Source organism: Rhineura floridana, chromosome 10 (assembly GCF_030035675.1).
Source record: "Rhineura floridana isolate rRhiFlo1 chromosome 10, rRhiFlo1.hap2, whole genome shotgun sequence".
NCBI lineage: Eukaryota > Metazoa > Chordata > Lepidosauria > Squamata > Rhineuridae > Rhineura > Rhineura floridana.
Window position 1 is genome coordinate 34,550,824 of NC_084489.1, and position 12,286 is coordinate 34,563,109.

The 12,286-nt window shown below is 42.4% G+C and overlaps 1 protein-coding gene across 1 annotated transcript in view; it reads left to right on the forward strand.

Moving 5' to 3' along the window:
- The first annotated feature begins 1,537 nt into the window (after positions 1-1,537).
- The window catches only part of TBC1D5 (TBC1 domain family member 5), a 741,088-nt gene continuing 730,339 nt past the window's right edge, over positions 1,538-12,286 (forward strand). The window contains exon 1 of the mRNA XM_061587418.1: positions 1,538-1,542. The gene's annotated coding sequence lies outside the window, so the exon portion shown is untranslated. The remainder of the gene's footprint in view (positions 1,543-12,286) is intronic.

A 12,286-nucleotide genomic window follows, 5' to 3' on the forward strand; every position in this document is an offset into this window, starting at 1 on the left:
AAAACTGGCCTTGATAAGCCACAGACACCAGAAAATGCCCCAGCCATGATATTATAGGTAAATTCAACAAGCAAGTTTCTTTGTCTATAATCTTCATTCTCGCTCTGAGATGGCAGGATAGAGAGCCATTTGCTTAATTAGAATGGTTATGAATTGAACTTTAAGCAGGCATCCTCAGTTCTACAGATTTCAGAGCACTTTGAAGGCACTAATCGGTTAAATTTAGGAGCATAGGAACAACTCTATACCAGGTCAGACTATTGGCTCATCTACTCATCTAGCCTTCTACTGTCTACTCTGACAGACAGCAGGTCTTCAGAATCTTATGCAAAGGTCGCCCCCATCACCTGCTACCTGACATCCTGTTAACTGGATTTGCAAGGGATTGACTATGGAACCTCCTTCATGTCAAGTATATTTTCTATCATTGAGTTAATAGTTACTCCTGTCAAATTCTCTTTCCTTTGAAGGAAATAACTAGGATTTTATCTTAAATGGATCCATCCCCCAAACATCTATAATTCTAGGCAGTTTTGAATACTCCAGAAGCAGGCATCTTGTGACTATACAAATGAACATCATAGCAGTGAGCAACGAAATGGCCAAGTTTGCTTATAACACTAAATTATTCAGGCTGATACAAACCAAGAAAGGATTCGCAAGGTGCTCCTAAAGGAGCTCTCCAAACTGGGTAAATGGGCATTAAACTGGCAAGAGCAGTTCAATATGAGGAAGTGCAAAGTGATGCTCAGTGGGGTAAAAAGTCGTAACTTCACATCTACTATGCTAGTGGTGTCTGAACTGGTGGTAACTGACCAAGAAAGAGATCTTGTGCTTGTGCTGGATAGCTTGATGAAAATGTTGATCCAGTGTGCAGCAGCTGTGAAAAAGGCAAATCCCATTGTAAGAATCATTAGGAAAAGGATCAAAAATAAAAGTGCCCACATCAAAATGTATTTATAAAAATCTATGACACAACCACACTTGACATGCCGTGTACAGTTCTGGTTGCTGCATCTATCTATTTGTCTGTCTTGCAGGGCTGGAAAAGGTGCAGAAAAGGGCAACCAAAATGCTCAGTGGGCTGAAGCATCTTCCCTATGAGGAAAGGTTACTATGGTAGGAGCCTTTTAGCTTAGAAAAAAAGAAAGGCAAGTAAGTGAGGATATTATAAAATTAGGCAGGTGTGGATAAAGTGATGCAAGAGAAGTTTTTCTCCCTCATAGTTCTAGACCCCAGGGTCATCCAAAGAAGCTAAATTATGGGAGATTCAAGACATACAAAAGTAATTCTTCACACAGTGCATAGTTAAAGATATAGTGATGGCTTTAAAAGGATTAGACAAATTCATGGAGGATCAGGCTATAAACGACTGCTAGTCATGTTTGCTATAGTATCAGGATCAGAGGTAGCTTGCCTCCGCGTTCTAGTTGATGCTGGGGTCATGAGCAGGGAAGTGTTATTGCTCTCATGTCCTGCTTGTGGGCTTCTCGTAAGGATCTGTTTGGACTAGATAGCCCTTTGGTTTGATCCAGCAGTGTTGTTCTGATGTTCTGACCCTTGGGATAAGAACTGCTGTTATATCGACACAAGTCACTGTAGTAAATGTTCTTGCAGTGGCCCTGTTTCTTTTGGGCTTGCAAACTGAAGAGACATTGTTATTAAACAATAGTTCAAGAGACAGAGTGATTTAGGTAGGTCTCCCAGGAGATTGAATGCAAAAGCAGCAGGGAGCAGACCGAGCATATATAGAACACATAAAGTACTGACCTTTATATCTGACACTCATTCAAATCCTACTATTTCTCTTAAGTGAAATGGGATAAAATCTTCATTTCATGGCATCTGAGCTTCTAAGATTCATGTAGGCCATTGGACATCCCATGAGAAACAGAAAGGTCATACACTATTATGAGCATTATTTTAGCTCGACAAAACACATACCCTTAACACACACAGAGTCCAAAAATGTTAGGCAGTGCTATCTGTTGAAAGCACACCCTCATTTTGTTGGAAGTGGGTCAAGAGCAACTCCTGTTTGGGTTCTTTTGTTTGTATTCCAGAAGGAAGATAAAGTTAGGATCCTCCAACTGGCTAGGCTTGCCCACATTTACCTGTTCTGTTCTCTACCTAACTTCCTTCCGTTGTAAATTGATATGCTCAGGAAACTGACATGCCCCTCCTTCTTTTGTCTTCTTCGACTGTCTGAGGAGAGAGGAGACATCTTTGTCTTTGCTCTCTCTCCTGAGCCATGAGGGCAATACCCAAGTCTGGGCATTGTGCCTCCAACTTAGTTAATTAGTTAGAACTAGGTATGCCTTTCCTATACAGCTTTTCGGCATTCTGCTAAGACAGCGGCTTTCAATTAGAGTAAGGCCTCACTCATACGGTGCTTGTTCCATTTTTACTGCGTTTTCAGGCATCAGGCGCCATTTTATTGATAGCGTTCTGCTTTTCGGCGGGTTTTGCTTTTAGGTGGGGGTCTGGAACATAACCCGCCATATGAGTGGGGCGCTACTGTATATATACAGTTCCCAGGCATTATAAAGAGCAAAGTGTCATGTACAATTTTTAATACTGATGGTCCTTCCATTATTGGTGTAGGTTGGGGATTGGGGAATCTGTGGGCTTCCATAAATTGTTGGACAATAACTCCCATAATTCCTGGTCATTTGCCATGTTGGCTGATGGGAGTTAAGAGTCCAGCAATATCTGGAGGGCCACAGATTCCCCATTGCTTGTATGGCTAAGCAGTGTGGGAAAGTACCTGTTTGATATCAGATGGTCCATCATGGCTTAAAACATAAACCACAAACATCAAAGTGAGAAGAATTATAGTTGTTGTTTTGTTGTTGTTGTTCAGTTACAACTTCAGGGTGAGTTACAGAAGTTGCAAATGCAGTATTAAAAACCATGAAAACAAATCACAATCAACAGGAATAGGGTGGATTCTAGTATTACAATATACAACCATTTACAACAATAAAATATACAATTATAGAACAAATAAAAGTTACAACCATAAAACAAGAAAAATGTAAAACAAAAAGTTCCATATATAAAACAATTACAAACAATTCCATTTTAAAAAATGCACACATTTAAAAACAATTCAATATATAAAAAATTAAAAAATAGTTCCAAATCAGATGCAGACCGGGATGACGATATCCATTTAAAAGACTTGTTGAAAGAAGAAGGTCTTCAGTAGGTGCTGAAAAGACAGCAGAGACAGTGCATGTTGAATGTGTAACAGAAGTGAATTCCATAGGGTAGGTGCCACCCCACTAAAGGCCCATTTCCTATATCATATGGAATGGACCTCCTGATAAGTCTCTACAGACCACAGTGCAGACCACAGTGATCAGTTGGGAAAAGAGGTGAGACAATCTTTTAAGTATCCTGGTCCCAAGCTGTATAAAGCTTTGTACACCAATACCAGCACATAAAATTTAGCTTGGTACCTAACTGGCAGCCAGTGCAATTATTTCATTCCCCAGTGAGGAATCAAGCTGCTGCATTTTGTACTAGCTGCCACTTCTGAGTGAACCTCAAGGGCAACCCCTCATAGAGTGCATTGCAGTAAGGAGGTTACCAGCACATGGGCAAAAGTGGATAACAGGGTCACACTCCCTCTGACCTTTTCCCAATAAAGGACATCCATCAGGGCGACCAAGGCAAATTCAATCTCACAGCCAGGCTTGAACCCAGATTGGAAGGTATCTGATCATTTAACCTTTCAGCATACTAGAATCTGATGATAAGCTTTATGTCTCTGAAGCAAGATATGTAATGGGGTTCATATATGTCTATCATTGTCTTTTTCTCTTGTCACAGAGCCCTGGCCAGACTTGGACAGGAGATCTTAATGAAACTAACTTCAAATAGCTGTTATGCCAGCCTGTCTAACTGATTGTCATAGAAAGCACAGGCAACTGCCATATACTAGGTCAGGCTGTTTGTCCATCCAGACCAGTATTGCTGCTTTCACTGAGAGTAGGCTCCAGGTTTTCAGGAAGGGTCTTCCACATCATCTGTTACATGGTCCCCATATGAACACACCATTTATGCTACGCATATATGAAGTAGTATTGTCTTGGTTTTTTAAAATACAGAGAGCCACATGTATGCCATGGGTTTTTTCAGAGAATATTTTGTGTGAAATAAATGCTCTCACCTGTTATCTGTAGAGCATGAAGATGTCACATGCATTTGTGCATGCCCAGAATGCAGTGCATGATGCAATAACACATGGCTTAATATGAGAATATGTACATGGCTTAATACGTATTAAGGAAACCTGAAGCTCTCCATATGTTGCTGGACTATAACTCCCATTATCCCTGATCATTGGCCATGCTGGCTGGGGCTGATGGAGTCCAACAATATCTGGAGGGCCACAAGTTTTCCATCTGAACATCGAATCTGGTAACTTTCTGTTGATTCAGTCAGGCAGGGTCAATATTTGTGTACACTCAAAAATGACACCATGCTATGCAGTGCCTATACATGTCTACAAATGTATGTGTAGGACTGCTTCTTTAGCCCCCAAAATGCCCAAGGTAATGGGTGCTAAATATCTTGGTAAGTGCTCCATTTCCCTATAACAGGAGTGGAGAATCTGTGGCCCTCCATATGTTCCTGGTCTACAGTTTCCATCATCCCCAATCATTGGTCATGCTAGCTAGGGCTGATGGGAACTGGAGTCCACAACATCTGGAGAACCACAGGTTCTCCACCCCTGTCTTATAGTCATGTTGTTTTGGACCATTCCCAAATATATCCTCAAGAACATCTCTTAGTACAACTCCCTGGGATTCTTAGCATTTTCCTGGGCTCATCTATAGTAATTGCTAAGTTAAGCAATCAATTTCTTTCCTTTTGTTACAAATGCTTTAGTTGACACCTGCCCTCCTGCTTAATGCAAGAACTGAAGTGCACAACTTTTGTTCTGCATCTGTTGAGAGTGGCATTTTTAAAAATATAGCTGGCATGGCTTTATTGTGCCAATATTTCTATAGTTGGGAACTCAACCACAGTTGTGGTAGCCACAAGGAGATTACAGATCAGTGGTGGCACTGAAGAGTATAAAGGTCCATTTTCTAGAGACTGCCTTGTCTCTCTGGGAGGTAGAGGGCTACACAAACCCTGGACAAGAAGAAATGGGTGTAGGGAAACCTTTGTTTGTTCCTGTCCTTATTTGATAGAAGGACCGTATATTTAACTTGGTGTATGTTAGATATTGTATTATTTTGGTGTTTTAATTTGCTTTTATTGGGCCTGTGACTATATCATAAAAAAAATTGCATGGTTATGGGGAAAACTTTTGGTAAAAAATGCAGCTCCTTGAACCTAGGAAAAATCAGGGACAAATAAAGTTATCTTGTTTGGTCCTAATGAAGAAAGTCATGAGACTGCAAAGTGTACTTCTTCCTTAAATACCAAAATTAGTTTGTTTGCTATTCTCTGTGTGGAAGTCAAGCCTAATGATGTGGAGAGAGGGGAGAATTTGGATGATGGGAGAATTTTGTCCCAAAGCTACACAAGTCCTTAAAAAACCAGTCCTTGCCTTACGTGGAAATCCACTTCTACAGCTTAATATAGCCCACATTGGTGAGATGACAGAGATCCATAACTGGCCAGTAGTCATGGGAGAAGGGGGTCGTATGGATCAGGATGTAGCACGGGGGTATGGAAGGGCAAACCCTTTCTCTTCACATTATTTTCTTGATGAAATGGCCCCTCAAGCCTCAACTTCTATTTGTCCCATTAAGAACATGATGGGCCATAAGCTTGTGCTAACTTCAGTAGAAGAGAGACTTGATTAGTCTTTCAGATGTCCTAAGATTCTGTGTAATAAGCTAACATGACTACATTTGGGGAGAGGTTATCCATGGATAGTTATTTCTAGTAGAGGGATGTATCAGATTGGAAGTATTTGGGGCTTCTTGGAAGCAAAGTGGATTCTCTGTCATCTCTACATTTACCATAACTTAACACCTCTTAAGTTTACCATAATGGTGGGGGGGAAGGACAGCAAACACAGAGTGAGGAGAGAGGAAGAGTTCCATTATAACTGGCAGTTGTAGCTTGCAATCAAAGGAAATGGTTTTACTAGCACTCTCCAATCCCAGTGCTTTGGGGGATGGAGCAGCCTTGCATGAGTGAAACATGCATGCTCAACAGGTCTGCCAATGTGGTGATGGCCCTGCTACTCCATTCAGTCCTGGCAGGCATTGGTTGGGGTTAGGACTGCACCCTAAATCAAGCCTTGGGGGCATTCACCATTTAGAAACACTGATGAAATATTGAATGAGGGGTAATTTTTTTTGCAACTTTTACGGTTCTAACTCATCAGTGATGTATCTATGTGTTCTTTTACCATTTATTAACATTCACCTCAAGTTATGTGCTTCTGCATAAATGAAGGGCTTTATTTACTACATCCTGCGAGGTTTGGGGCTAAAACATCCTTTTATATCTCTGCTGAATCGCAAACGTCTCCCACTCTATCAGCACCTTCTAGTGCATCGAAGAGTTCAGTCTCTTAAGATAAATTTTGTTCATTTCATCATTCCATCAATTTTGGGGTCCCTCTATACCTGTGCCTAGAGACTGACACTAAAAGCGTGCAAGAATGAGAGAGGGGGTTATGGATTACAAATATGTCTGGCTGGAGGTATTTTCAGTCATGTCAGCATAATGAAAGTAGATGAGTGTGTTCAAACTCTGCTGGAAACAGTTGCAGTTGCCAGCTGTAGAACAATTTACCCAGCAGTGCTGGTTTGGAATGTAAAGTGGCCTTTGCTGTGTGTTAGATTAGTGTATATAATATTTCCCCCTCTTTCTTTAATCTACTTCTCTTCTTGTGCATTGTTTAGACCTAGGAAGAGCAGCATAGATGCAATCAACCAGACATTTCTGCAGCATAACCTCCATTCATTTTGGTAGGATATAATATATATATATGCAAACCTCATTAAGGAATGGGAAGTTTTGCTAAAGCTATGCTTGGTGGATTGTACCCCACCTTACAGTTCGTAAATAGGTTTACTTGGAAGTAAGTACTACTGATTTTCATGGAAGTTTCTTCAAGTAAACCAATTTAGGATTTGGGTGCCAAAGTCTCCTGCAGAGACAACCCACGGAAGTTGAGTGCTTGCATTTTTTATTCAATGTATCCTGTTCAACTGCAGTACATGGACATATTGTATTCAGTGTTAGCCCCACTCAGTGTAAGCCCACTGGTGTTAACAAAGATGACTCTCTTAGACTCATTCGTTTCAATGTGTCTACCTTGCATAGGACATAGCTGAATACAACTTTGAAACCAGAACTTGGTGCCTGATGTGAACAGAAATTGTCTGGATTGGGAAATATAGTCTTAGTGCAGATTGCTAATAATTTTACTGAGCTCACTGAGGACTACTGTATCAGCAATTATACTTCATACCATAGGACAGGGGTCGCCAGCATGATGCCCTTCTGATCGGATTACAACTCCCATTATCCCTGTCCTGTTTAATTAAATATGCCCCATTGGAGGAGCATGGATGGCATCCTTCACAGACACATGGAAGGCTTTGGAGACACCTGCTTGAATTACTGAGACAATGCACCACTGTCACTACCTAACTCTTGTTACCTATTGTAATGGGCAACACATTTTTATAGCCCTAGTTTTTGTTTTATTTTTGTTTTGTGTAATAATGGGTATGTTGTATTGTTCTTTGTTATAAAGATTAAAATTAAAAAATAAAACAAAAATCTGGAGAGCACCCTTTTAGCTAGGCCTGCCATAGAATTTAACCCAAAGTTCCCTAAAGGCACTTGCAAGCTTCTCAGTGAATCTAAAAGCACAATCCTATGCAGGTTTGCTCAGAAATCAGTCCAACTATGTTCAATGAGACTTAGTCCTGGGCAATCAGGAACACTATCTGGCCAGATCATGTCTGTTAGTCTGCACGATAAGACAGGGAGCTGAACCAACAGACCTCTGTGCACCAGAATGGACTGACACATGACCTTATTAACCTTCAAACGTGGCAGATCCTCAACAACGGTTGCCAGGTCAGAAGGATCCCAAACCTTGAGATTTCAGGGACGGCCCTAGTGATGTTACAGGGTGGGCCCTAGTGACCCCATGGGGTGGGCCCTGGGGATGTCATTCAAACACACACAAAAATCATTCACACACACAAAATCTCATTGGAAATTAAGATTGAAATCTTAGCTAAAAGAGGGTGTTCCCAGGTCCAGCTGAAGTGATGGGATAATTCCTTATCACCTGCTTTGGGAGCCTGGGTAGGGAACATTTAATCTAGCCTACTTGTTTCTGGCAAGAAGGGTTTAAGTGCCCTCATGCCAGGCCAGTCATCAGAAGGCCATTGTAGGAAGAAAGGAGCCTAGTGTTGTGGAAATGTTAGATGGGTGTTACAGATGCCATATAGTACTTGTTCTGCTCTTGTAAGAAACTAATGCTTTAGTGCGGCAGCACCTACTCTTTGGAACTCCCTGCCTATTAACACCAGACAGGCACCTTCATTGTATGTTTTTTAGCACCTGCTAAAAACATTTTTGTTTAGACAAGCCTACCCAGGCATGTAGAAGCTATTATGTTTTTTAATCTATTTTTAACTGATTGTTGGTTTTATTATTTTGAATGTTTCTAAATGCTTGTCTTTAACTGTTTTTTCTAATAATTTTATTGCTTTAATTCCTTCTGTAAACCACTTTGAAAATTGTTTTTACAATAAAGCAGTATATAAATGTAAATACAATACATAAATAGATTTTGGAGTTGCTATGGCTGTTGGGTCTCTTTCCTCTTTTAGGAACAAAGGAATCTGCCTTATACTGATTCAGGCCATTTGGTACCACATAGCTCAGTACCGATGACATGGACTAGCGTTGGCTTTCCAGGATTCCAGGCAATACTCTTTTCCAGAGATTAGATTTTTAGCTTTGCCTGCATATAAATCATTTTAATTAATTGCAAATCCACATGGACTTTGGACCTGTGGCCAGAAAAAAAGGATCAACAATGAGTGTTAGGGTGAGAAACCCAGTGTGGCTGGTTGTAACCCTTATAGGTTGTGGACTGCCATCTGTCAATGGCCTGAATCCATGCTGGAGGGAACTCCCACTCAGCAGCTGGTGTGGCTGCCTCATCTGAAATAAGTGGGCTCCATACTCCCCCAGAGCAAGCGTCAGACCCAAGAGGCATCTGCATGGAACACCAGTAAACTGATCTCTGATGAATTGAAAATGTCCAGATGCAGGAAGCAGGGCCCACAACCCCGTGCTCACTTTGTTGGTTTTTCAAATGCCTGATGTGTCTGCCTTACTCAAAGCCTTGGCCAAGATATCAAACCAGGATGCGGGTGGGTAATTTCCCCCACATTCAGAACTCTAAAGAAGGGCTAGGGAAAGGGCCACCCTGAGCAGTATGGTTTCAAAATCTGACCAGCACACCAAAGACAGCATACAATGCATTTTGTGCAGGAGTTCATAGGTTTCTGGTCTCCTGACATCTGAGTTTGCTGGGATTACCATGTGCTAGCCCTGTAGTGCTTTGCATCCCCTAAATAAGGTGCATAGGTCAGGGAAGTCCTAGGCTTTATAAAAAACAGGACATGGCTACTATGGTTATGGGGACGAGTCCGTACTCCTTGAGGGAGGCCAGGTATTGCCACACCATTGGCCAAGGCACCATTGGCTCCTAGGGTAGCCAAGTTCCCATTACCTCCCTTGCTATAGGAAAGGTAAGCAGGGGCATCACTAGGCAGGTGTGGGGGGTACAGACCACACCCGAGTGACACCGAAAGGGGGGTGACACCCAGAGCCGCCCCTAGCTCTCCTTTTGCTGGCGATGCCCACCACCAGGGCCAGTTTTAAAGGACAGCCAGGTTGGGCACTGGCCCGAGGGCCCCAGAGCTACAGGAGCCCCTGAGGGGCCCTCCACTCCCCTTCCATGATCTGTGCATCCCCCACACCCCCGCACAGCCCCCCTACCTGTCTACAGTAATCTTTACCATTGCCCTTAATTAAGATGGCGGCCGCAGTTTCCCTAAGGTACTGAAGCCACTGCCGCCATCTTAGTTGTTGGCAGAGATGTGCATGTGTAGCACACCTACCCACCCACTGGGGGGCCAGGGCAAGCTGATGCCCAAAGGCCCCCGCATGCCTGGAGCCGGCCCTGGATGACACCATGAGTTATCGCACCGGGTGACACCAACCCTAGCGACGCCACTGAAGGTAAAGAATGATCCCACTGAGCAGAAATGAAAAATAAAAGGGAGATAGATAGTAGTACCCCCTGCATTGGGGCATCTGTCCAAGTGCCCAGAGCTCCTCTGGGAAGGGTGTTGGGTTGTGGCCATCAGGGAGAGCTATATTTAAAGCTGGGAACACACCAGAAGGAAGTGGTCTCCCCTCTGATCCACAGCTGATTGACTGCCAGAGGTGGGGCCTGTCCAGAATCCCACGGGGGCCTGTCTAGAATCCTGCAGGACTGGATGTTACCGCAATTACAGGTCTCCACCTACACCAATCCTGAACAGGGACCCTGCTGCCTCCCACACGCTGATGGAGAGGTGCACATTGAAATCCTCGGATGAGGCAGGGACTTGGAATTTCTCTAAGCCCTTTTGTCAATGTGATTTCTCACTGTCAGCCTAGATGTTACTTCTATTGCATGACTGCCAACCACTCAGGGGATTTTAACATTTTAATATTAGGAGTGCAAGGTGATTTTCATTGGGAATGCTGTAGATGGGAAGGGAAGGTTTCACCCTGCCTCCCCAGCCATGATCCTGATGAAAGTTGCACCCCACACATTGCAGTTAGCTCTAGAAGAAAAATTTGCATTTGTGCCCATAAGAACTTAGAAGGGAGCTAATTGCCATGTGGGGGAGTTGGTTCTGAACAAAACTGCAGCTGGGAAGAAAAAGATTAAGCCTCCACTCGCTGTATCCCAACGTCAATTGGGCCTCTCACCCTAATATTAAATGTTAAAAATCCCCCAGTGTTATTGCTACCAATGCAATAAAGTAGCCATCCAGTTTGGTCCTCACTCTACTTCCATCTGTGATAGCTGCAACTTGATTACAACCTCCAAATCCATTTTCACTTGGGTGGTAAGCTTTCAATGTGTCTCCTCAAAGGTCAGTACTGAGCACATATGCCATCTGCATTGTGGCTCTAAAATCCCTTCAGTCATAGCAAATGTCGTGGAGGGGGCTGTCAAAAAAGGAGTAAAATAAGGCTCTTCATTTCCTGTAGAAACCGATTTGTGAAAGGAAACATTTAGCCTTGTTGGAACCCTTCATTTGCAAATAACACTGACAATCATACAGTGGCTATTTTTGATTAAAAAAAAACACCATGACACAAGTGGAGACTCGCTTATGCTGTTGAGTTGTCCCATTAATGTTAATAGGACTAGTCCCACCAAAGGGGCTGCATAATTGCAATCAATCTACAGCCAAAACATATTCCTGCAGTTATCAGTAGCATGTTTCTCCACAGTATGACTGATGCTGTCATATACAGAAAAGGCTGGGAAACATTTTACATCAAGAAGTCATTATAGTAATGCTTATGAGGGTCTCTGCATTTTTGAAGTCATTAAACAGGAGTGGTCTTGCACGTCATTGTCATATCTAAGGCACCATAAAGAGGTGTATGTGTCTGCTCTAAGAAAGGCAATAGATTCTGCAGAAGCCATGCAACTGTGTGGTAATCATTGGCTGTTTTGTCACCTTTATTCCTGTTGAGTAATGCAAATGACCATCTGACATTTTCCTGAATGTATGCATAACAAGTCGCAGTTTTGTTTACATATGCACAAATATCATTGCATTGTCTAATCCTACTCCTGGGCAGGCTAGTACCAATTTGCAAGGGGAAATATTGCACAGAATCTTACTGTATGCCTCTCTTTGCTCCATGCAGAAAGAGACCTTTAACACTACTTTACATAACAAAAAGAGCTTTAGATGGAGTAGCTGTTCAAGACTACATCCCATGATATGTGATTCAGTAGCTGGTACTTAGCTACATAGTGTGAATACCTAGCTTGTCTTTTCCTGACATGTTGATTCTGAACATGCTTTTGTTTAAAAGCTGGGGTCCTGTCTCCTTGCTAGTAGCACTTGGATTACCTCTGGAAGTATAAATGGACAAAATGAATACTATTTGTAATGGTATGGGATTAGTGCACTAACTTTGGACAGGCTGGTATGCAGCTGATTATGAAGTCACATATTCTACCTGCATTAGAAGC